The sequence below is a fragment of the Anabrus simplex genome, chromosome 1 (genome assembly GCF_040414725.1).
Source record: "Anabrus simplex isolate iqAnaSimp1 chromosome 1, ASM4041472v1, whole genome shotgun sequence".
NCBI lineage: Eukaryota > Metazoa > Arthropoda > Insecta > Orthoptera > Tettigoniidae > Anabrus > Anabrus simplex.
Genome location: NC_090265.1, coordinates 136,088,919 through 136,112,113, shown reverse-complemented (window position 1 = coordinate 136,112,113; position 23,195 = coordinate 136,088,919).

Here is a 23,195-nt window from a genome sequence, read left to right as displayed (position 1 = left end):
TAGGTTAGAGTTTTTGTGTTGTGATTATAATGTCTATTTAAACTTCGTATGTTGATTTGGTTGAGCAACAAGGTAAATTTGTTTACACTATTTCTTTTTCGTTAAGATTGCAATTGTATACAGTGATTAATATTAATGTACCGTACGTTTTAACTGTATTTATTATAAATATATATTAATATTTTTTTTGCTAGGGGCTTTACGTCGCACCGACACAGATAGGTCTTATGTCGACGATGGGATAGGAAAGGCCTAGGAGTTGGAAGGAAGCGTCCTTGGCCTTAATTAAGGTACAGCCCCAGCATTTGCCTGGTGTGAAAATGGGAAACCACGGAAAACCATCTTCAGGGCTGCCGATAGTGGGATTCGAACCTACTATCTCCCGGATGCAAGCTCACAGCCGTGCACCTCTACGCGCACGGCCAACTCGCCCGGTATATATATTAATAGTGATGGTAAATAGGCGTACTAATATTTCGTATAATTTCTAATCTTACATTTTTATTCGTAAGTCAAGAAAAAAAACATGTTAAGTTTTAGACGGGTTAGTTTTTAACGTATAAAGGTCACCAGGTATAAGGTACGGTAAACAATCCTTCAAGTCTTTTAGTTCTATTTATAAAATATCAATACCCAATAGTTTTGTCCCCTAATACTCAGGTACCAACTATGCCTTGAACCGTTGACCCTCTGAAGATTGAAGGTATTTAAATAATAAACAAATGTAGGGTACCAAACGTGGTAGCCAAATATTGGTTTTTAATTTCATTTCACTTTTTAGGCTTCAGGTCCTCAGTGCAAGATAAACCATGTAACCTAGGCTTTTAATAAATTTTATCGTAACGTACTCCAAAAATTCAGAGATTTCTGATTTCATAAAGCAATCTAATACGTCTGACCCAAAAAGAAAATGCGCTGTACGCCAGTATAAAGTGGATTACTTGAAGTAAGGAATTGTTCCATTTAAAGCTGATAAAACTAAACCAAACTGCCTAATGTGTCTAAAAACCTTCACGAATGAAGCTATGAAGCCATCAAGGATTGTGGACAATTTCACCAGGACTCATAACAACATGAAAAACAAACCCCTGTCTTATTTTCAAAATCTGGAAGCTCGTTATCTGAATGAGGCCACTGTGACTAGTAGGTTTTCTGCGGGTCTAAAAGAGAATAACGATGGCGTGCATGCGTGCATCCTACAATATTGCATTGATGATTGCTAAATCAGGGAGACCACACACGATTGGGGAAGAGTTATTTAGCCGGCTATTAAAGAAGTTTTAACAACTAAGAAATTATTTTTGAGCAATAACACAGTACACAGAAGAATTGACGAGATGTCGGAGAACATAGAAGAGACACTGTGTGAATACTTGAAAACGAAAAGATTCGCATTACAGCTGGACGAGTCAACACTGCAAGGAAACGAGTCACTTTTGTTATCGTATGTATGGTTTATAAAAGAAGTAAAATGCCAAGAAGAATTGCTTTTTAACTGAACATTAAAGACTGACACAAAAGGGGAAATTATCTTTAAAACGTTGGAAGATTTTTCCTACAAAAAGAAATACGACTAACCAATATTTTGACTATAGCTACTGATGGTGCTCCTGCAATGGTTGGTCGCTACAAAGGACTCCTCGCCTATATGAAGAAAAGTGTACCCGGTTTATTTACAATTCATTGTGTCATTCATCGACAACACCTTGTGGCCAAAAATTTGATTGAACGACTGCACAGGTCTCTACAGTTTGTCATTACGGCGGTAAATAAGATAAAAACCAGTGCCTTCAGTAGCAGGCTATTTAAACAACTCTGCATGGAGAATGAAGAATATTTTACGCGCTTACTTCTTCACACTGAAGTGAGGTGGCTGTCCAAAGGAGCTTGCTTGAAGAGATTCTACTCTTTACTAAACTTCGTATTGGAATTCTTAAAGGATAAATATACTGTTTTTCACGGACACATAATGAATTCGACCGGTGACATCTATCAGACCTATACAGTAATTTCAATGAAGTAAATTTGAAGCTGCACGGGAATGAACTCAATTTCATAAAATCAAAGAGCAGTATCTTTCGTATCGAAGCTGATGTTTTGGCAAAGAAGTCTTGAGCGAAACGAATTAAGCCCATTCCCTAACCTCAAGTTAGAAACCCCGACCGAAGAAGACCTACTTGCATTTGGAGATGCTTCATTCAGACATGTGTACAAAGTTTCAGGATATTCTATCCTAGGAAATACCTGATTGGATTCTTGACCCTTTCAACAGTTGTTCTTCTGAAGGTGATCTCAGCCCGACCCTATAAGAAGAGATGATCGAACTTGTTGCAAATGAAGAACTAAGGTCCAAGTTCAAACTGGGATACCAAGCATTTTGGCTTCAAAATGAAATTCGCCAACTCTATCCTGGATTTGCGGCCAGTATCCAGTATTCAGGAGATAGTAGGTTCGAACCCCACTGTCGGCAGCCCTGAAAATGGTTTTCCGTGGTTTCCCATTTTCACACCAGGCAAATGCTGGGGCTGTACCTTAATTAAGGCCACGGCCGCTTCCTTCCCACTCCTAGCCCTTCCCTGTCCCATCGTCGCCAAAAGACCTATCTGTGTCGGTGCGACTTAAAGCAACTAGCAAAAAAAAAATCTATCCTGGATTGTGGTGCATCACAGAAAAGTTGTTTGTAGCATTTCCTTCTTCTTACATGGTTGAGAGAGGGTTTAGTACTATGAAGTCTAGAAATAGATCAGAAATTGAAAGGAAAGGGGTCTTAGATTTTTCCTAACAGAAATGGCTCCTGACATCAACAAATTGATTGAAACTCATCAAATCCATCCGTCGCATTAATTAGACATAGGTATTCATGTTGTTTAATTAATTAGATATAAAAATCCATGTAGTTTTAATTTTAATGTTTTCCTTAATTCGTTTCATTGATTGTTATTCCTTTTAGACCTATTATTTGCATTTTATGTGCATAATTATACCTAAATAAACATGATGTGCCGATTAAGAGAAAAATGTCCGTAAAAATACACATTTCTCATCTTATATGTAGGTATTTGAATGCATGTGTTAGTAATTTTAGGATTTGTGCGTTTTTAGAAATCAGGTGGGCGAAAAACTTTATACATATCGAAAGTGAGTGATGGTCAGAAAAAGTTTGGGAAACCCTAATTTAAAGTTGCACTACTGGTACGAAATAGTGCACATGAAAGGAAAACCAATGGTAACATGCACCATTATAAAATTAGAGGTCACGGTATCTGTTTCAGGGTGAAGGTAAACAAGCAGTAAGCTGAACAGGAGTCTTTTTTAAGGACTAATGATTCAAATTTGTTGTAACGCTTTGTACTTGGGAAAACACTAAAGAAGTAATTAGGTAAGAAAGTTTTATATTCCTTAGACTAGCTGATATACCCGAGCTTCGCTATGGAATTCTACACTGTATACAGAATTCTGGGTTGGGCAGTGTACAGGTTGCGACCAAGATTGTATTATTAAATTGCATAGCTTAATGCTGATGGGTTGTACTATGGTGGCTAATAAAGATGTAATGTAATGTGTGTGTGTGCAATGTAACGTTACCCTAGATACGCGACGGGGAAGTCACCAAACGTATTTTCTCATATTAAGACTGGGTTAGGGAATTGTCATTGTAATGGTAGGCCCGTTTGCCTACCATCAGTCACAATCAGGTTGGGGAGTTTTCATTATAATGGCAGACACTCACTCTCCACCTACCTTTTTACACCCTTAGAAAGACTTAGTGGTTCTCCCAACTGAAATGAACATAGGTCATTACAATGACGTCAGTAGGTTGGCGTGATTAAAAGCAATGCTTTCATATGGAATACTTGATCAAATAAAAAATCACACATTTTCTCGCGTTTAACGAAGAATAGCCCTACTACGCTGCCGATCAAACAGTTCAAAGTTCCAGGGCTGGAATGATCAAGCCGCAGACAGCCGTGATCCGTGAACACTCTTCGTCTTTTTACGGTGGGGGGGGGGGCAAATAGTGGAGATTCCCGGGAAAAACTATGCCCTTTTACTGATCGGTTTCCTAGGAGTACCCGATGAGTTGGAAAATCTCATTTCACTACACTGGTGGCGGAAAAATCTATCTGACTTGGAGGCAAATTTTTCCTCCAAGCCAGAGGAGAAACCCCCTCTTCACTGCTAATTTGGAATGAAGTGAATGTAGAACGAAATAAAAGTGAAGAGGAAGAAGTTTTTCTTAAGAAACGTCTCTTTTCATGGTTGAATTTTGAGTTATTTAGTGAATTGTGGTGCTATAATTTGGAAAAGGCCTAAATTGTAATTCTAGACCAGGGCATACTACTACTACTACTACTACTACTATTAAGTGAGCCTCTGCCTTAAGTGAGCATAATGTTCATTCAAAACCGTTGCCTACGCTATAAAAACAAGGCCTTGAAATGCAGTCGTGGAAACGGGTTCCTTCCTAGTTCACCATTCAGCCGCTAGGATCGCGGACTTGCCCCCTTGTATTCGCATGGCCGTATATGTCAATAATTTTTGCGAGTATTGACAGTACTTTATTTATAGAGCGGTGCTGCATTGGCTTGGATATGTCATTGAAGTTTCAAAACTTTCCTTTTGAGCGGCTTCTTATCAAGTTTCAAAACTTTCCTTTTGAGCGGCTTCTTATCAAGTTTCAAAACTTTCTCTCTTCTACTTGAGTGGCTCAAAGCAATGTTGTCTAACAGAAGTCTCAGAAATTTTCATTGTAGAAAAAGAGGTGGTTTGTCGCCTTCACACTTTCCACACTTAATTTCACTGTTGAACATGTCTTTCGAAAAAATAAACGTACACCTTTTAGTAACTCTCTTCGGGACAAGTACTGCGTAGCGTAAGTGACAAATTCCGTCGTTCACTGCAGAAGTGCCACAGACGATTTTCGGTATCTGAGGGCTCCTCGATCTTGAAAACGAATAAGACACAATGTTGGACTTTGAGTAGCTGGAGAAGAGATATGTTCTAAACAGCCTTTACAGTCTGTTTGTTTCTTTTGCCACACGAACCACAATGTCATTGTATTCCGCTTGGCGTCTTAGGTAGCTGAAGAAGAGTTCGATGTCATAGTTCGTTAGGTTCCTGATCAATGCATAATGCAAATGTATACTTATGAGGTATTTTACGCAGGCCGCAGTGGACTGGGTAGTCAGGATCTATGCCTGATACATTTCTCTCATGATTCTTTTTCACTTTCTCTGAATGCATTTTAAGTTTCTTAATATATAACAGGAAATCATTAATTAACCAACTGAGGAGTTCATCTTCAGTACTAAAAGTTGCTTCTTTCTTTCTGCTAGTGACTTTACATCGCACCGACACAGATAGGTGTTATGGCGACGATGGGATAGGAAAGGCCTAGGAGTTGGAAGGAAGCGGCCGTGACCTTAATTAAGGTACAGCCCCAGCATTTGCCTGGTGTCAAAATGGGAAACCACAGAAAACCATCTTCAGGGCTGCCGACAGTGGGATTCGAACCCACTATCTCCCGGATGCAAGCTCACAGCCGCGCGCCCCTAACCGTACGACCAACTCTCCCGGTTAAAAGATGCTCGTTCTCGTTCCTGAATATGTCCCATGTGAGGTGTTGCAGACGTTATGCGCAATGAACAATTTAATAAAATGCTCCATAAAACAAATGGCTTATTTTAAACTGTATTTTATGCTCTCGGGACAAAACCACCTCCATACTTTACAAACCAGAGATTGTTTCTGGGGAAAATACAATATGTTTAGCTCTTGCTACATTCATTTTCGTGAAATTTGTTGGGCAAATTATTTTCCTCGTTGGTTTCCTAATTTAAGATTTCTGAGTTTGAAGATGCCTCTCAAATGATTGACGGTCACGGTAGCATAGTTTAAAAAAAAGTCCAGTGACAAATTTTGGGATCGCCCGATTCTTATGACGTAACTCGGATCAAAACTTAAGAACATTCACTGGAAACTTGTGAAACGAAATTCCATTACCTTTAATTTCTCGTGAATAAACCATGACTGGAACTGCGAATGCTTAACATCAGACAAATACATAATACATTCACAACCAACTCAGTTAATGAACACGTTTAAAGGCGCGAGCCTGGTCGAAGGGGGCAAGATAGCGATCCTAGCGGCCCGGCATTGAACTTCAGTGTAACCACTTCCATAGCGTTTTATGGGCTCTATTTCCAGGCCTTGTATTATAACGTAGGCAACGTTCAAAACAGCGCGTCAGAGTAGCGACCGAGTAGCTGAAATACTATGATCAACCAGTGTGTTACATACCAGCAGTATCAGAAAATGTATGAACCAGAGAAATGAGATGCCAAAGAAGAAAGTTTTATAACTCCCTAGCTTTTTCCCGCCAATATTAAGTCAGGCTGTTATACTCGGTACGCAGCGGTAATCTCATCTATCGGAGTTGGGTGTCAGCATAAGAGACAAAGAACATCACAACAAGCAATGATCAATGTAATGTTATTGTTGATCTATTCGATATTATAGGCCTTCATATTTTGTTTTCTTCCGACTCTTAATACCACTCTTATCATAGTCGGTACGGTAAAACTGAATAAAACATAAATGATCGGAAATTGTATTCTTTACCATTTTTGTTATGTAGTACGTTTCGATAGCCTCCGTGGCTCAGACGGCAGCGCGCCTGCCTGTCAGTGCTGGGTTCCGTGGTTCGAATCTCGGTCACTCCATGTGAGATTTGTGCTGGACAAATCGGAGGTAGGACAGGTTTTTCTCCGGGTACTCCGGTTTTCCCCTGTCATAATTCATTCCAGCAATACTCTCCAATATCACTTAATTTCATCTGTCATTCCTATCCTCGCCGCTAGATGGTGGCTTCATTCATTCTATTCCTGACCCAGTGGAATGACTGGAAACAGGCTGTGGATTTTCAGTACTTTTCGAAAGGACCAATAACATAGGTTCTTAAAAATTAAATTTTAGGCGCCTTCCCCTAAATACAATTTCATCCAGGGTGAATAACATTGTTTATAGCTTAGACTGCAGTTTCTTATTCCCCGACTCATTATGCGGTACCTTTTTAGCCACATATCAGCCCTTCTAAAAATCCACACCCTGTTTCCAGTCATTCGACCGGGTCAGGTATGAATGAAGCTCCCATCTAGCGGCGAGGATAGGAATTGTGCCGGCTGCCGAAGCCTCCTCTGGGATGTCAGCCCTTCTGCTAATCTTAAATATTTATCAGTACCGGGTTGTCATTTATTGTCTAATATTGTCTAATATATAATATAATGTGTGTGTCTGTGTGTGCACGTGCGAGTTTCACCTTGTCCTCACCACTACATATTTCAGTTTTCATGGTAAAATATATGAACAAATGGATGGTGTTGCCATGGCATCGCCATTGGAACCAATCATCGCTAATTTTTATATGCAAGATTTTCCAGAGTGTTGTCTTCAATCTGGCACGTTCAATCCTTCCATCTGGTTAATATAATTTTGTCGATGATACATCTGTTAATTGTTCCGATGGTAAACACGAATTACCCGTATTTTTGGATCACTTGCACAGCATACGTCCAAACATTAAATTTACCTTGGAGACTGAACGTGGAGGATGTTTTCCGTTCTTGGATGTTCTGGTTTCTGGGAAGACATTCTGTTTACCGTAAACTCATCTATGCTAACATATACCTCCATGGGTCCTCTCATCACCATCCTTGCCAAAAGCGTGCTGTGCTTAACACCGTTACCAGCAGAGCAACGGAGGTTTGTAAGGAGGATAAATTAAACGCTGTACTTGAGTTCCTAACCAGAATATTCCTGAGCAATGGCTACTCAAGGAAATAGATTGACGAAATGCTACATCCTAAGCCAAAAGACAGATTGCCTCGTGATTCTTGTCCTTTGAGTCTGACCTTCTTGACATACGTACCATCTGTCACGTATAGGATTGGTAATATTCTCAGAAAGCATAATATCAAGACCATTTCAAAGCCTAATTTCACCATAGGCAATTACTTGCGATGTGTTAAAGATCCTATTTGTTTAAACTGTGCTGTGATATATAGGATTCCTTGCTCATGTGGACCGGTTGATGTCAGCTAAACATGTAGGAAGGTAGCAACGAGGGTTAGGGAACAACGCAGGCAGTTACGTCTTTGCCAGCCAGAGAGGTCTGCTGTGACAGAACATGTCATACCTAATGACCATCAAATCATTTCTAATGCAACTTTTGTCATTTAAAATATATACTTTTATAGCTAGAATCATTCGTGAGGCGATAGAAATTGTTAACACCCGAATAATTTTAACATAAGTGACCACTATATACTGAGTATATCATGGCTACCCTCCATAGTTAACTAGTTAACAACTTTCGCCTTGAATCTGGAGACCCTGGAACGAACTACATTGCTACAGTGCCTCTCTATCTTGATTCTGGTTACTATGGAGTGATAGTTCCCAATACAAGCTTTGTTATTGCTCTCAAGATGATCCTGGTCGCAGGTTCGAAACGCACCAGCATGCTATAAGTATTACAGTAACTAATACCCCCAAAATCAAGTACTCCAGTGACAGTCAGTGTTTAATTCACAATATTATACTAGCAAATGTACCCGTGCTTCACCACGCTATTCTGTTTTGTAAACGGATTTCTACGTAAATGATTGCACACGCAGAGAATATTATTGTATCAAATTGTAGATCTTTTAGCGTTACCCGAGAAACACCACGGGGAAGTCCCCACCCCATACCTTCTTTCCGATGTAAGGTGCCCGTTGGGGAGTTTTGATAATCAGACGCCTTAAAACCTACCTTTGGGCATGTGTATGTTAAATATGAACTTTGGTTAACATATTTCCGGTAGTTTTCCAGTCATGAGAAATATGCTTTACACGAACACGCTTTCAGGCTGTCCGCTGTGAGATATAGACTGAAAACCGTCTGTTAGTGATATCTCCCTTATTAATTCCTTAGTGCTTTTCAAAGACTATTGTAACCATCAACGGTATGCCGCAAATATCCCGCAGAATGGCAGCTTGACGTCTCTATCGCCTTCTACCCAAACGAAAACTACGATATTACAGGAATGATGACCAAAAGGGCATTATGTTAGTTCCCTGCTGGAAAGCAGCCAGGGACGTTGCCATAGTAACCTATAGGTTCATTGTCTGCGTCAGAGCACGAAACCCGCAGAAAATAGTAAATTTTCTCCATCATTTGAAGAGCAAGTGAAATTAGGGAGATAACAAAGATATTTAAAATGAAGGAATGTTTCACATATAGCCTATAGATTTTACAGAAAATCATTAGCGTACGAGAAAATATAAAATAACTCGTTGATATCCCTATAAACCCCTAGTCTGTTTCGTGATTTTTAGTATACTCTAAATATGAAGTTTGGTCGAGATACATCCAGCAGTTTTGCCGTAATGGTGGAACAGACAGACAGACAGACAGACAGACAGACAGACAGACAGACAGACAGACAGACAGACAGACAGACAGACACGAAAGCTAAAAACCACTTATATAGTCTTGAGCTGACTTAAAACGGGTAAATATCTTAAAAAAATGGCTAAGCAAACGGAATCACAGACATCGGACCCCCTAGAACTTTATTTATATAGTTAAATTATATTTTTCAATCGAAAGGCTTCAAGAGAGGGCTTAACCTAAGTCATTAGAATCAGGATATTCCTGGTCTCATTTTTGCGGATGGCATCCTTCTGTCCACATTGACTCCTACTAGCATGCATTGAAGTAAAAATGAAATAACTTACTGTAAAGAGTCAAATTAAGAAGAAGGGACATAAATTGTTAAGGAATGAAAAATGGTGGTTGGGTGAGACGAGAGTAGATGTTGTCAAGAAATCAGAGTGGAAATGGAAAATGGTCAGAACAAGTAATAAGAGGTAAACTAAAGGGTATGAGTGCACTCTCAGCTATTAACATTTTAGATAAAGAGATACCCAACACTGATTACAGAGTGTATAAAAATATTTTAGTGCATTAGTTATATCTAGGGTGTTGTACGCAGCAGAAATCTGGGGAGTTTAAGAGGAAGTGTATACACTAGATGCAATTACAAGTAGATTTACTAAAATAATTATGGGACTACCCAGTTTTACAGCTAAGTGTAGAGTGAGAATGATGTGCAATTATGTAAGTCTGCAGGTATATATTGTTAAAAAGATAATCAAGTATTGGCTGAGACTGAAGTTGTGTCAGGTGGCGAAGTGTTACAGATAGCCTATCAACACCAAGTGAAATATCAGAACCAAGGATACTGGGTGGATGGGGTAAGGGACATTTTGTAAACGATAGGAATCGGATGATGCTCGGAAATGGATTGCATAGAGCAGCTAAATATGTGTAAAAAGAATAGTTCTAAGAGTTAATGATATTGAAAAGCAACAAATTGCTTCACAGTGTAAAAATGAGAGGTAACTAGAGGAATGTTCTAATGTAATTCGGAGGATGAGAATAAATATAGATAATATAACAAGAGGGCATAATATGGTGGTTAATAGGGGTACACAAAAATAAAGCATACAAACAAAATAAAGATGAAAACAAATGTTTACTATGTTCTGAAGAAATGAGATGGGCAAACCTTATCAAAAATTGTTTAAAGACAACGGAAATAAGAGAGAAATTTATAGATGAGGAGGATATGAGAAAAATTGATAAACCTTATAAAAGATTGTTTAGAGACAAGGGAAATAAGAGAGAAATGTACAGATGAGGAGGATATGAGAAAAATTGATTGATAATGAAAATCAGCTGTATACGATTGTAATGTTATTGAACAGAGAGTGGATGCACCCGGGAAGAATTGCAAAATTGTTCATTATTATTAGGGGAATGTGGAGTAGTAATTTGGCGGAAGGAAGTGAAAGAATGCTAATTAGTAACAGAATTGTGCCTAAGGAAACCTAGACAATATAATACCGTTGAAGTCTAGAGCAGTTAAGTATGTAGATTATAGTTATAGCGTAGGCTTACAGGGTGTATCCGTGATGGTGTTACAAACTTTCAGGGATAATGGAGGACGGCAAATGGATCGAGGATGCCGAGGTGTCGGAATTTCGTTCCGCAGTAGTTCTTTAGCGTGTCGGAAGCCAACGAGATGGGGTTATCGCCTTTAAACAACCTTAAAAGCCACTGACCTCAGTCGGGTTTGAACACCGTTAACGCCGTATCCACTACACCACTGCGGCCGGCAGTCAAGCGTTAAAGCAAAAATCGGTCTGATACCTCCGACTGTCCTGTACACTACATGTGCTAAGAGTACAATAGGAGAGACAATCTCGACGAACAGAGGAGGGTTAGGATAATAACTCAACGAATCCAATGCAGATGGCGTACTGCGTACTGACGTGATTGGTGTGCGATGTCTGTACTGTAGGTCTGTGTTTACGGGTTGAAGTGGTACGTTGATCGGCCCAATCCACATGGAGTTGTACCCGGTTACGGAACTTGCAGATATTGTGGTCATGTATGGGCAAGCAAATGGAAGCAGTAAAGAATCCGAACGGTTGTACAGGACCAAGTATCCACGTAGGAGACATCCGGCTTGCACCATGTTTCCACGCCTGTTGCAACGATTAAGTGAAACAGGGCAGTTGGTACCACAGTACAATGACCGAGGAGGACAACGAATTACACGGACTCCCGACTTAGAAGATGCAGAACTTGCTCGCGTGGATGATGCGCCTGCAATCAGCACTCGAGCAGTTGCACCTGAACTGAATGTTTCGCATATGACACTGTGGTGAATATTACGTGAAATGCAACTACACCCCTACCATCCACAGAAAGTGAAGTCTTTGAGTCCTGCTGACTTCGCACCTCGAGTCGTGTTCAGCCAATGGGTCTTGGATGTTGTGCCAGATGCGACCGTGCCGCATACTATCCGCGCCGCTAGCAACCACATAATCTGTAATCGTGCCGGATGCGACCGATGTTGACAATCCAAATTTCATTTTAATAATATTTGTCATCATCCAAGATAAGGTAAGCTAAATGAGAACCGGAAAAGGTTAGAAAACTGGCGAAAAATGTACAGTACTGCTTACCGGGTAGGGAATGAAATTGTTCTTTGTTCTGTTCAATTCTGTTCAAATAGCGAAGTACTATAACCGCAAACCATGCACAACATTTAATTATGTACACTGAATTAGTCGTCGAAAGTTTAAATAGGTACTACACGCATACATTACATCACACACAAAGGTAATATCTAAAATCAATTCAAGAACTCGTCGTTGAAAACTAAATCAGTGTAACGTATAATTTTGAATGTCATAAACAGAGATATTCTGTCCGCAGAGAAAACATAGATGGGTCATAAATAATGCAAGAGTTATCTTAAGCCCAAAATCCTAAAAATGTGTGTGTGGCGGAATGTACAATCAAGTAATTCTGAATATTAGAATAAAGTAAGTTCATTTATATTTTAACGAAGGTTATATTTGCTTTTTAGTTACCTTATTTATAAATACAGTTCTTGTTGATCATCAGAATCAGTCGCTGAATTGTCTGGAAACAGAAAAGACAGAACAGCATCTTCCTAAGTTGCTCTTGAAGAATTTACTAATACTAAGCGCAATGTAACTTGTACCACACCTATAAGCAGCTACTGACCCTACTTTATGTAACACTCCTGGGGAAAACTGGTATTTTTTATAACACGAAATATGGTGATGCGTTTACATTTTATCCTACAACATAGCCATATATGGAGCTGCGATTGCATGTCTGGGAGAAAGAACCAAACAGATTATCTCAGTGCGTTACGGCTACGGTGGGAGACGGCTGGTTCGAATCCCACGTCGGCCATCCTCGAAAATGGTTTTTGGTGGTTTCCCATTTTCATGTCCAGCCAAATGCCCTGATAGTGCCTTTCTCATGGTTATGACCACTTCCTTCCCATTCCAAGCTCGTGAAATTACATCTGAATCCACAAACAATACCCTCACTCCCATGAGGTGTACCGGGGAAAGCAGTTACAGATCCGGCGAGCCAAACATGTCCTTTAACACCCCCGTCGCTAAATGTCATGCGCTAAAAACATGAAATCTTTAAAACTTTCAAGGCAACCGTAAGAAGTGGTAACATCCATTCAGATACTTTGTAGTTTCGTGAGATCACATCACATAATCAAAGCACATTCCAATTTATACAGGATGGAATGTAACTGATGCACCAAATTAACAGAAGAGATCTTGGAGAGAGGATCACAGTTCCGTAATTTTTATGTCTGTAGCTTGCACCATTATGCTAACGGGAGAAAGGGGACGAGCTACTGGAATAAGCGGTATGTTCCGAGCGGTCAGAGGAGAGATGGCATGGAATAACACTATTAGACGAATAAGTTTGAATGGTGCTTTTAAAAGTAGGAAACATCACAATATGAACATGAAGTTGGAATCGAAGAGGACAAATTGGGGCAAATGTTCGTTTAAAGGGAGTGGAATAGTTTACTAAGGGAAATGTTCGATACATTTCTAGATCAATACAGATCAGAGGTGATTGACTGATTGGTCGCATGCGGCACGATGCTTAATACACTCGGTCGCTGGTGGCACGATTCTGACCTGGTCGAACCCGGCACGGTCGCTCATGGCACGTAAGCGGGTCTTGCAGCGCCTTGCAGTCGATCCTCACTTTCCTGTGTATGTGCTTTTCACCGATGAAGCCTGTTTCTCTAGAGACGGAATGCTAAATAGTCACTATAGTCATGTTTGGGCCGATGAGAATCCCCACGCTACAGCTGTGAAGAGCCGTCAGCACAAACTTTCTGTCAACGTGTGGGCAGGCATAGTCACTGGTTACCTAGTAGGCCCGTTTCTTCTTCCTCCCAGACTAAATGCAGCAGTTTACACAGTGGTGCCCAGAGATGTACTACCCACCTTTCTCGAACACATCCCACTTGCCCTTCGTCAACGGATGTGGTTCCACCTCACTTTGGACTAAGGGTTCGTGAACACCTGGATGAGACATTCCCTGCAAAGTGGATAGGACGAGGAGGTCCTGCTTCGTGGCCCGCTCGTTCACCTGATCTCACACCAACTTGTGGGGCCATGTGAAAAGCCTTGTGTATGAGACACCTGTCAAGACTGAAGAGGATCTCTTGGGAAGAAATCTCGCTGCCTGCGATGCTGTTCAAACGGCACCGGGTATATTCGAACGGGTACGAGAGAAATGTGTGCGACGATGACACCGTGGGACGTCATTTCGAACATTTGTTGTAAATGAAGCAGCTTGTGAAACTTATGCAGGTAAACTGACTTGAATGAGTAGAATTTTGCCTAACTTTTGACTCGATCGTTTCCAAAAAATGGTTCCTTATTTCAAACGGATCCATTTGCCGTCTTCAATCAAACCTGAAAGTTTGTAACTTCATCACGGATACACCTGTATGATTAATTTATCGTATATTTAAATTAGTCTGCATGCGTTTTTCTTTCCGTAGATAATGTACAACATTTCAAGAGTCGTACATGATATTGAGGGACTGAGTATGACTACTGTGATGACCTCTTTCTTTCGGGGTGTCATGTTTCCGGAGTACCTCATGAACCTCGATAGCATGTCCGAGAAGTTTTATTACAACAATCTTTCTAAAGCACTTTTCATGCCATTCTTTCTCTGTCCAATTTCTAAATCACTTACAAATGTTAAATTTTGATTCATGATATTTTCCGGATACCTTATTCTTTATTTGTGTTTTTGTTGCATGTTTTTCATTAATGCTATATTCAGTTTTGTAAACTGCATGTATCGGAAATTAAGATTAATATAAACAATACCCTCTCCAGGATCTGAATTTACCGAGATTATGAGAGTTGTGAGTTTTTATATAACCCATCAACTACGGGTAGTGCAGATAGTGTAAATATATATACATATAATATATATTTAGACTTTATATTTGATTGAATATTAAAGGATACTGCAACTAAAGAACAGTGAGGTTGAATTTTATTTAGCGAATACCATAGGGATAGACACAATTATCAATACATAGGTTTCATTAACATCCATTGATACCAAAATTTACAATTGAACTTCACAGCAACTGAACATGCGCCATTTTGCCGTTTCACCGCACGTCTCTTCTCTATTGTCAAATAGTGTGTAGAACTTATCCTAGGTCCAAATGTCGCATCTCTAATATGTGATAAATCAAGAAGAGCAGCAATAGCAACAACTAGAGCAGAGAAAAACACTGAAGAAATATTTTTCACAACACCTTTTAGTAGATCTACCAGGATGGTATCGAAGAAAGTTACTCTGATAACTGTCTTCATTGTGAAGGTGGTCCACGCGCTTACCCGTGGAGATGATCTAGAGATTCAGAGCTTTTTTCTTTTGCCCCCAGAATGTTTTCGGACGCCAATTTGGAAGTTACGAGAGAGCTGGAAGACACCAGCGGTCTCGCAGCCAAATGAAGTAGGTTATGAGCACATAACTACTCCACTAACATGGCTTACACAAGAGGAGAATTCGTTCAGTCTTGACCTAACTGACTAATGCAGCAAGTTGCAACGGTGGCTAGCATTCAGATAGTGGGTGCTCATTGTCTCCTTTCGGACGCGCACCGTACCCAACACTTATTTGCTGATGCCTCTAAGGCTTCAGTCGCCCCGCGACTCGGTCGCAGACTGATCCTCAAAACAGATCAACATTCATTGACCTCGTCTGGAGTTCGGCTGTCACCCCAAGGACATCACCAAATACGATGAGGGTGTCTTGCTTCCTTGACCTAACGCAGGAAGCTTTCGTAGTGGTGATGGCTCCTCCCCGCCATCACCCGTGGCGACCATCCAGTAAGTCGATGCGCTTTGTCGCCCCCGGAATCCTTTCGGACGCGCACCTCATCCCACGTATTTGCAAATATCCTCGAAGCCAGTCGTTCCCGGCACTCGGGACTGAATCCTCAAACAGAGAAAACCCTGTTCTGAGGAGCAGTGACCTCGTGTCGAGTTCGGCTGTCACCCCGGCGATATTAACAAGTACAGTAGGGTAGTACCAGCTGCGATCGCAGCAGGCTTCCCCGTAGGGATGGCTCCTCCCCGCCATCACCCGTGGCAACCATCCAGAGAGTCAGCACGCTTGATTGCCCCCGGAATCCTTACGGACGCGTGCTGTGTGAACGGGGAATAGTGAAGATTTGTTTTACCCTTCTTATATTAACTGAATGCGGACTGCACAGTAAGCGACCTGTTCAACAATGGTATGTTTCTCTCGTGTCTTGGTGTTGACTATGCGCCGAATGTGTTGTGACTATAGAGCAGAATGAAGACTTCTCCCAATCCCATTATTTCCCACCAGATCTTAAAATTATGTTACTCTAAGGAATAAGGTCGTAATAATAAAGAACTGAGTTTCTCTCGAATATAATATTGCTTCGTACCAGACAATTGTTAAATTGGGGTGAGAAACCCTTGCTCTCACACTGTATTCTGGACACATATTCCTTTAAGTATATCAAATAGTGTAGAAGTGTTACTACCTCAGTCCTGTAAATGGTGCACCACGCTCAATGAACTATGATTGCTATGTATCGCATGTATCACAAGCTGCCATTTCCTCATACATTAATACATTTTTGTGGCAATAATAACTTTGTGCGTTTCCTTAGAAACAAGTCCGACATATGAAGCTTCCAAAAACTGAACTGTAATATTAGCTCCAGTTATTCAGACTCAGAGCACTTTCTTCGAGATACACAGGCTATATCGAGGCATGTGGATCCGAGAGTCCACATGCATTCGTCCCATAAAATATAAATACCCAGTAAATATCTTCATAAATTGTTCCCCTTACACCTTATATCAGCAGCAATCATAAATAACATATGAAATTTATCGTAATTTTAGCATGATATGTACAGGCTTGAGTTCTCGCTTATTGTGTTTAATTTCAGTAAATCATACAGTAACAATGAATTAATCAATTCCTTTCGGGAAACCATGAATCTTATCGTTATACAAGAACATGAAACCCCAGGAGCTCTTTACTTGGGAGAGTGGGTTGGCGACCACGGGGCCCTTTCTGTCCTGGCATTGCTTTCACTTACTTGTGTCAGGCTCCTCACTTTCAACCTCCCTAGGTCAGCTCTTGTTCACCTCCGACCCTGACGGTATTAGGTTTTCAAGGCCAATGGAGTCTTTCGTTTTCGCACCATTCGTAGCCCTTGCCTTTCACTGGCCGATACCTTCATTTTTCGACGTGTCGGATCCCAACCATTTTCTCTCACAGATCAGTGTTATATACAGGACCAGCAAAAGTACCTTTGCATCGCTACAGTATTGAACATTGTATACGGATTTCGAAGAAAATTACTGTTCACGCAGTGAATCCGATATTTTGAATTGCATGTCTTCTTCATTTATCATAAATCAATCACCACTGATCTGTATTTAGACCAGTCGTCCAGATGGCAGATATCCTACATGTTGTATACCTAGTCTTTTCTTAAATAATTGCAAAGAATTTGAAAATTTATGGAACACCTCCCTTAGTAAATTATTCCAATCCCTAAATCCTCTCCCTATAAACGAATATTTACCCCAATTTGTCCTCTTAAATTCCAACTTTATCTTCATATTGTGATCTTTCCTACTTTTAAAGACACCACTCAAACTTATTCGTCTACTAATGCCATTCCACGTCATGTCTCCACTCACAGCCTGGAACATACAACTTAGTCGAGCAGCTCGTCTTCTTTCTCCCAAGTCTTCCCAGCCCAAATTTTGCAATATTTTCGTAACGCCCAGAACAAATTGAGATGTTTTTCTTTGGATTTTTTCCAGTTCTTTAATCAAGTAAACCTGGTGAGGGTTCTATACACTGGAACCATACTCTAGTTAGAGTCTTACCAGAGACTTATATGCCCTCTCCACTAAATCCTTACTGCAACCCCTAAATACCCTATAATCATGCGTAAAAATCTGTACCCTTTATTTACAATCATATTTTTATGATTATCCCAATGAAGATCTTCCTTATATTAACAACTAGATACTTACGATGATCCCCATAAGGAACTTTCAACCCATCAAAATAGTAATTAAAATGATAGGCTTTTCCCTATTAGTGAAACTCACAATCTGACTTTTAACCCCGTTTATCGTCATACCATTGCCTGCTGTCCATCTCACAACAATGTCGAGGTCGTTTTTCAGTTGCTCACAATCTTGTACAATTTATTTATTACTCGATACAGTATAACATTATCCGCAAAAAAGCTTTACCTCTGATTCCAGTCATTTACTCATATTATCTATAACTTAAATATAAGGTTAAATAATACTGCCTTGAAGAATTCCCCTCTTAATGGTTACAGGATCAGATAATGTTTCACCTACTCTAATTCTTTGAGTTCTATTATCTAGAAACACAGCCACCCATTCAGCCACTCTTTTGTCTAGTCCAACTGTACTCATTTTTGACATTAGACTCCCATAATCTAGCTTGTCGAATGCCTTAAATGTATCTTAGCTTTTTCCGAGAAACAGCATGTTTTTTCCAATGTAAAGTGCGAGTTGCGGAGTTGTGATGATAACAGACGGCTCACTTGCCTGCTACCATACACAATGGATTTGGGCAGTTTTAGTTATAATGACAGTCTTCCTTTCCTACTTTCAGACACATTACAGTTGAGGAGTTTTTATTTTAATGGCAGGCACCTTCCCTACAGTGAATCAAAATTGAGTTGTGCTGTTATCATTATAATGTCAGGCCCCTTTTCTTAATGCCAGTCAGATTACTACCAGTCACACTCGAGTTGGCGAGTTTCGATTATACTAGCAGGCCACTTTACCTAATGCCACTCGCATTTTAGGTGGGTAAATTTGTTTATAACGGGGGGCACCCCTGCCACCTGCCGGACACAGTCGGGTAGGAGAGATTTGAACAAAATGGCATGCCCCCTTGCCTTCTGGCAGTGAAATCGAGAAGGGATTAATTAATTACAATGGTAGGCCCTCCTTACTAATGCTAGTTACACAGGAGTTGGAGAAGGACCCCATTCATACCGCCAGTCTAAGTCGATGTAGGGAGTATTGATTACAATAGCAGGCGTCCTCCTACTGACAGTCACTATCGATTTGTATTAATTATCATGGCAGAAAGCCCCATTCGAGATCACTACAAATAGACTTCAATGAATATATATATACTGTATATCAACATACGGAAGTATATACACGTTTACAATATTGCAAACCTTCATTTACAGATTAACTGCTGCTAAACGGCACGTTATATTGACAAACATATTGCACCATAAGACGCCTCTTTTAGCGGTCTAAATTCTTGATCCTATGACATTTTCTCGTATCACCTCTGTTTATGGTTTAGCTTGTGTTAGACAAGTTGAATAGGGCGAAATTTGGGTACAGTTTTCAATCAGTGCATTACTTTTCGGATACATATTGAACCCTTAGGCCACTATGAAGGATACCTACCTTCCTTACCTATCAACAATTCTCATGAGATCTGTCTCTTGGGTATTTACGGGTTTTTGACACTTAATGAGGTAAAAGGTAGGGTTCAGTAATCCTAATCTATCTAGTCAAATTAAAGGTCTATTCACAAAATATTTGAAATATTTGTATTTATTAATGAAATCACGGTGAAAAATATTAAAAATCAATATAATTTGGACTCAATCTTCTCCACTTGACGCCACAATTTTTTTTTTTTTTTTTTTTGCTAGTTGCTTTACGTCGCACCGACACAGATAGGTCTTATGGCGACGATGGGACAGGGAAGGGCTAGGAGTGGGAAGGAAGCGGCCGTGGCCTTAATTAAGGTACAGCTCAGCATTTGCCTGGTGTGAAATGGGAAACCACGGAAAACCATTTTCAGGGCTGCCGGCAGTGGGGTTCGAACCTACTATCTCCCGAATACTGGATACTGGCCGCACTTAAGGGACTGCAGCTATCGAGCTCGGTCCACAATAATTTAACATAGAGGAACAGAATACTGGTTTGAGCCTTTGACTTAACTGCCTGATGGGCATCCTTACTATAAACCATTGCCACATATTATGAATCAAGAAAAGAAAGTCTGGCAAACCTTAAATTCGGCTTCCATGTGAGACTGCATGTACCACCATAATGATTCTTGATGGTCCAGCCCTCGTAACACGAACTCTGGACTCTGGGTATAATTAAGGCAATCCAATCGGTGTGTGCCACACAGTGGTTGTACGGCATGGACACTTAATTGAATCAATGTGACCTGTGACTATGTCATGGACCGACATCTAAATTTCTAATATACTTTCAAGTCATTGTGGATGATGACCGCAAGGAAAATGATGCTATAGTGGCATATAGCCTTAATCTAAGTCACTGAGGTTGATGACCCCTTGACCACCCAAGTTTCTAAGCTGAAGGCTGAACACAATTAAGTTACATCGGTTGATGACCAAAGTTTCCACTTTACTAATCCCAGCACATTTAATGCTCAATAAATCAAAGTCAAATAATACAACAAAAAAATCGCTCACAATACTTTGTGGCAGTAAAACCCATTACCTTCGGATATGTCACCTTAAGCGTTACGTTAACATTTGAACTTTCCCAGAAGAATAAACTAAGGTGTCCAGAATGCACCTTTAAGTTATTCACTTGGTTTTAAGTTATTTCACAAATACGATTTCCACTGAATTTAATTAATAAATTTACATGCTTTAATGAATCTTCACTAACAACAAATTCTATCTCCGCAGACGAATGGTTTCTTTAACAAGTACCTACTCAAATTCTGACGTAGTTATATTTTATAATTGTTATAATCGTTTATCGTCGTTTAGAATCGCGCATCCGGAAGAAAATTTTACATCATTTATTTCCAGTATTATATTTGTTTCATGACATCACATTTTAAGTGTAATCTAATACTAGCAATTATTAATACTTGGATAACCCTAATAATTAAGTACAAACAAAATCTCTGCCTAAGTAACGCGCCGTAAAAATGTAAGCCAATTACTATGTCATATCTCACCATAACCCATAACGCTTTGTGCACTCCTCACAAATAAATCAATCATCACCACCACCACCACCATCACTCTATATTTTGGACAACCCTGGAATTGACTAACTTCGCTCATTATACTCTAACATCGTGGTTTCAAATATACATTACGATCTCAATTAAACAAAATAATAGTATCTAACAACCTACACGTTATTCCCGAATGAAAATTCCAACTAGTTCGCGCACATTAATGATCTCCGTTCTAAAGAATGCAATCTCATTTTTAACACGTAACAAGCAGCACACTCCCGTAATCTCCGAAAGGCGAGCTCGATCAGCTGGCGGTATCGGACGTTTCACAACCCTCACTCTCAGCTTTGATATGAAACACCTGTCCTATGTCATGCGTAACGGGTCTACAAGAATGAAATCTTCGACTTCGCAAATAGAATTAAAATACGATATTCCTGAACAAACAGATAAGCACATAGATTTATTTTTAAAATGTCATTTAATAATTGTACACGTCGTAAATTAACACCTGCGTGGATTCTCTCACACCTATCCATCCCAAACATTATACAAATATCCTCCTTGGGCTCACATAAAATCCCGGCATCATTACAGGCTTCCAATCACCTGATTCGCAAATCCTGTCTCAACTCATACGACAAAATCTAATCTCTTTCCTTCAACTCGACGACTCTCACTGACAAAAAGAAGTGGAATAATACTACTCAGAATCCACGACGCATAAATTACGCTCAAATACTATAATAATGAACAACTTCTCATAACATGACCTCGTATTTTTTTTTAAACTGGATTCCCACGAAAATGACTGACAAACTTTTCATTTATTTGTTAATCGAACACAGTTTAAACGGACGTTAGATCAATCGAAGTTGAACAGAGATTGTGCCATCCGTTTTGTGATATGAATTACCGGTTAGCCGCCAAATACCTCGGAACGAAGGTCTGCACCGTGAATAAAATTACCTCCATATTTCCATATTATTCGGGAGTGAATATGGAATATTTCCGTCGGTTATAGGTTAAAAGCTATATTTTTGCCAAATTTCAATTTTCTATATCGTCTGGCATATTGTCCGCCATCTTGATTTGAGAAGGGGTAAAAACTAGCATTTTTTTTGAAAACTTTTAAGCCCATGAAACCTATAGGTTATCTTTTCGGAAATATAATCCGTCTGCATTATTATGCTGAGCTCCAAGTTTGAAATCCCCCAGCGTAGCCCCTGAGGGAATTTTGAGAATTTTTTATTTGTCCAAGAATGCTGAGGTCATCAGCTTCTCTGGTACCAAGTTTTAAGTTTTTAAGATGCTGGTAAGTGCCTCATTAATTCCCGTTTATTTTCATTTTTATACCTTTATTATGTACATAGATCGCTCCTAACCGACTTCCACGTATTAATATGTATCATAAGAAGACGTATGGGCATGTTTATAAGTGCAGACATTCATTTCGAGATTTACTGCTGCTAGGCGGTACGTCATACCGATGATAGAATTGCACCATTAGACGCCGCTTTTAGTGCCTTGTATGACTGATCCTATGCAATTTTCTCGTATCTCCTGTGTTTATGCGTTAAATTCAGTTAGAATCTTAGAATACGGTAAAATTTGTGTACAGTTTTCGCATATTCCTTTATTTTTTCATACTTATGTGGCAAACGGAATCACAAAATTTGGCTGACATATTGCTACCGGTCGTACTAATGTGTGTGCCAAATTTTAAGATTCTATCTTTCCTATAAGTGTGTCAAACTACGAAATAAACGTGTAAAAATGACCAGATTTACCTAAAATCAAGAAATGCAGCACCGTTTTAACATATAAGGGATCATGATACGATAAAAGATCATAGGACTAATGTTATATATCTGGTCACGCTGAGTTCGATTAAGACATCCGTTTGTGATACGACTTACCGTTTAGCCACCAAATACCTCGAAACGAAGGTCTGCACCGTCATTAAAATTGCCTCCATATTTCGATATTTTTGAGGGTTAAAAAATGAAAATATAAACGTTTTGGAATTTTTTAGTCTGTTGCAGGCTAAAAGCTATAATTTTGCTAAATTTCTATTTTCTAGCTCTTCCTGCAGGTTGCGCCACCATTTTAATTTTGAGGAGGGGGTAAAAATTAGGACTTTCAGGAATATTTTAAGCTCA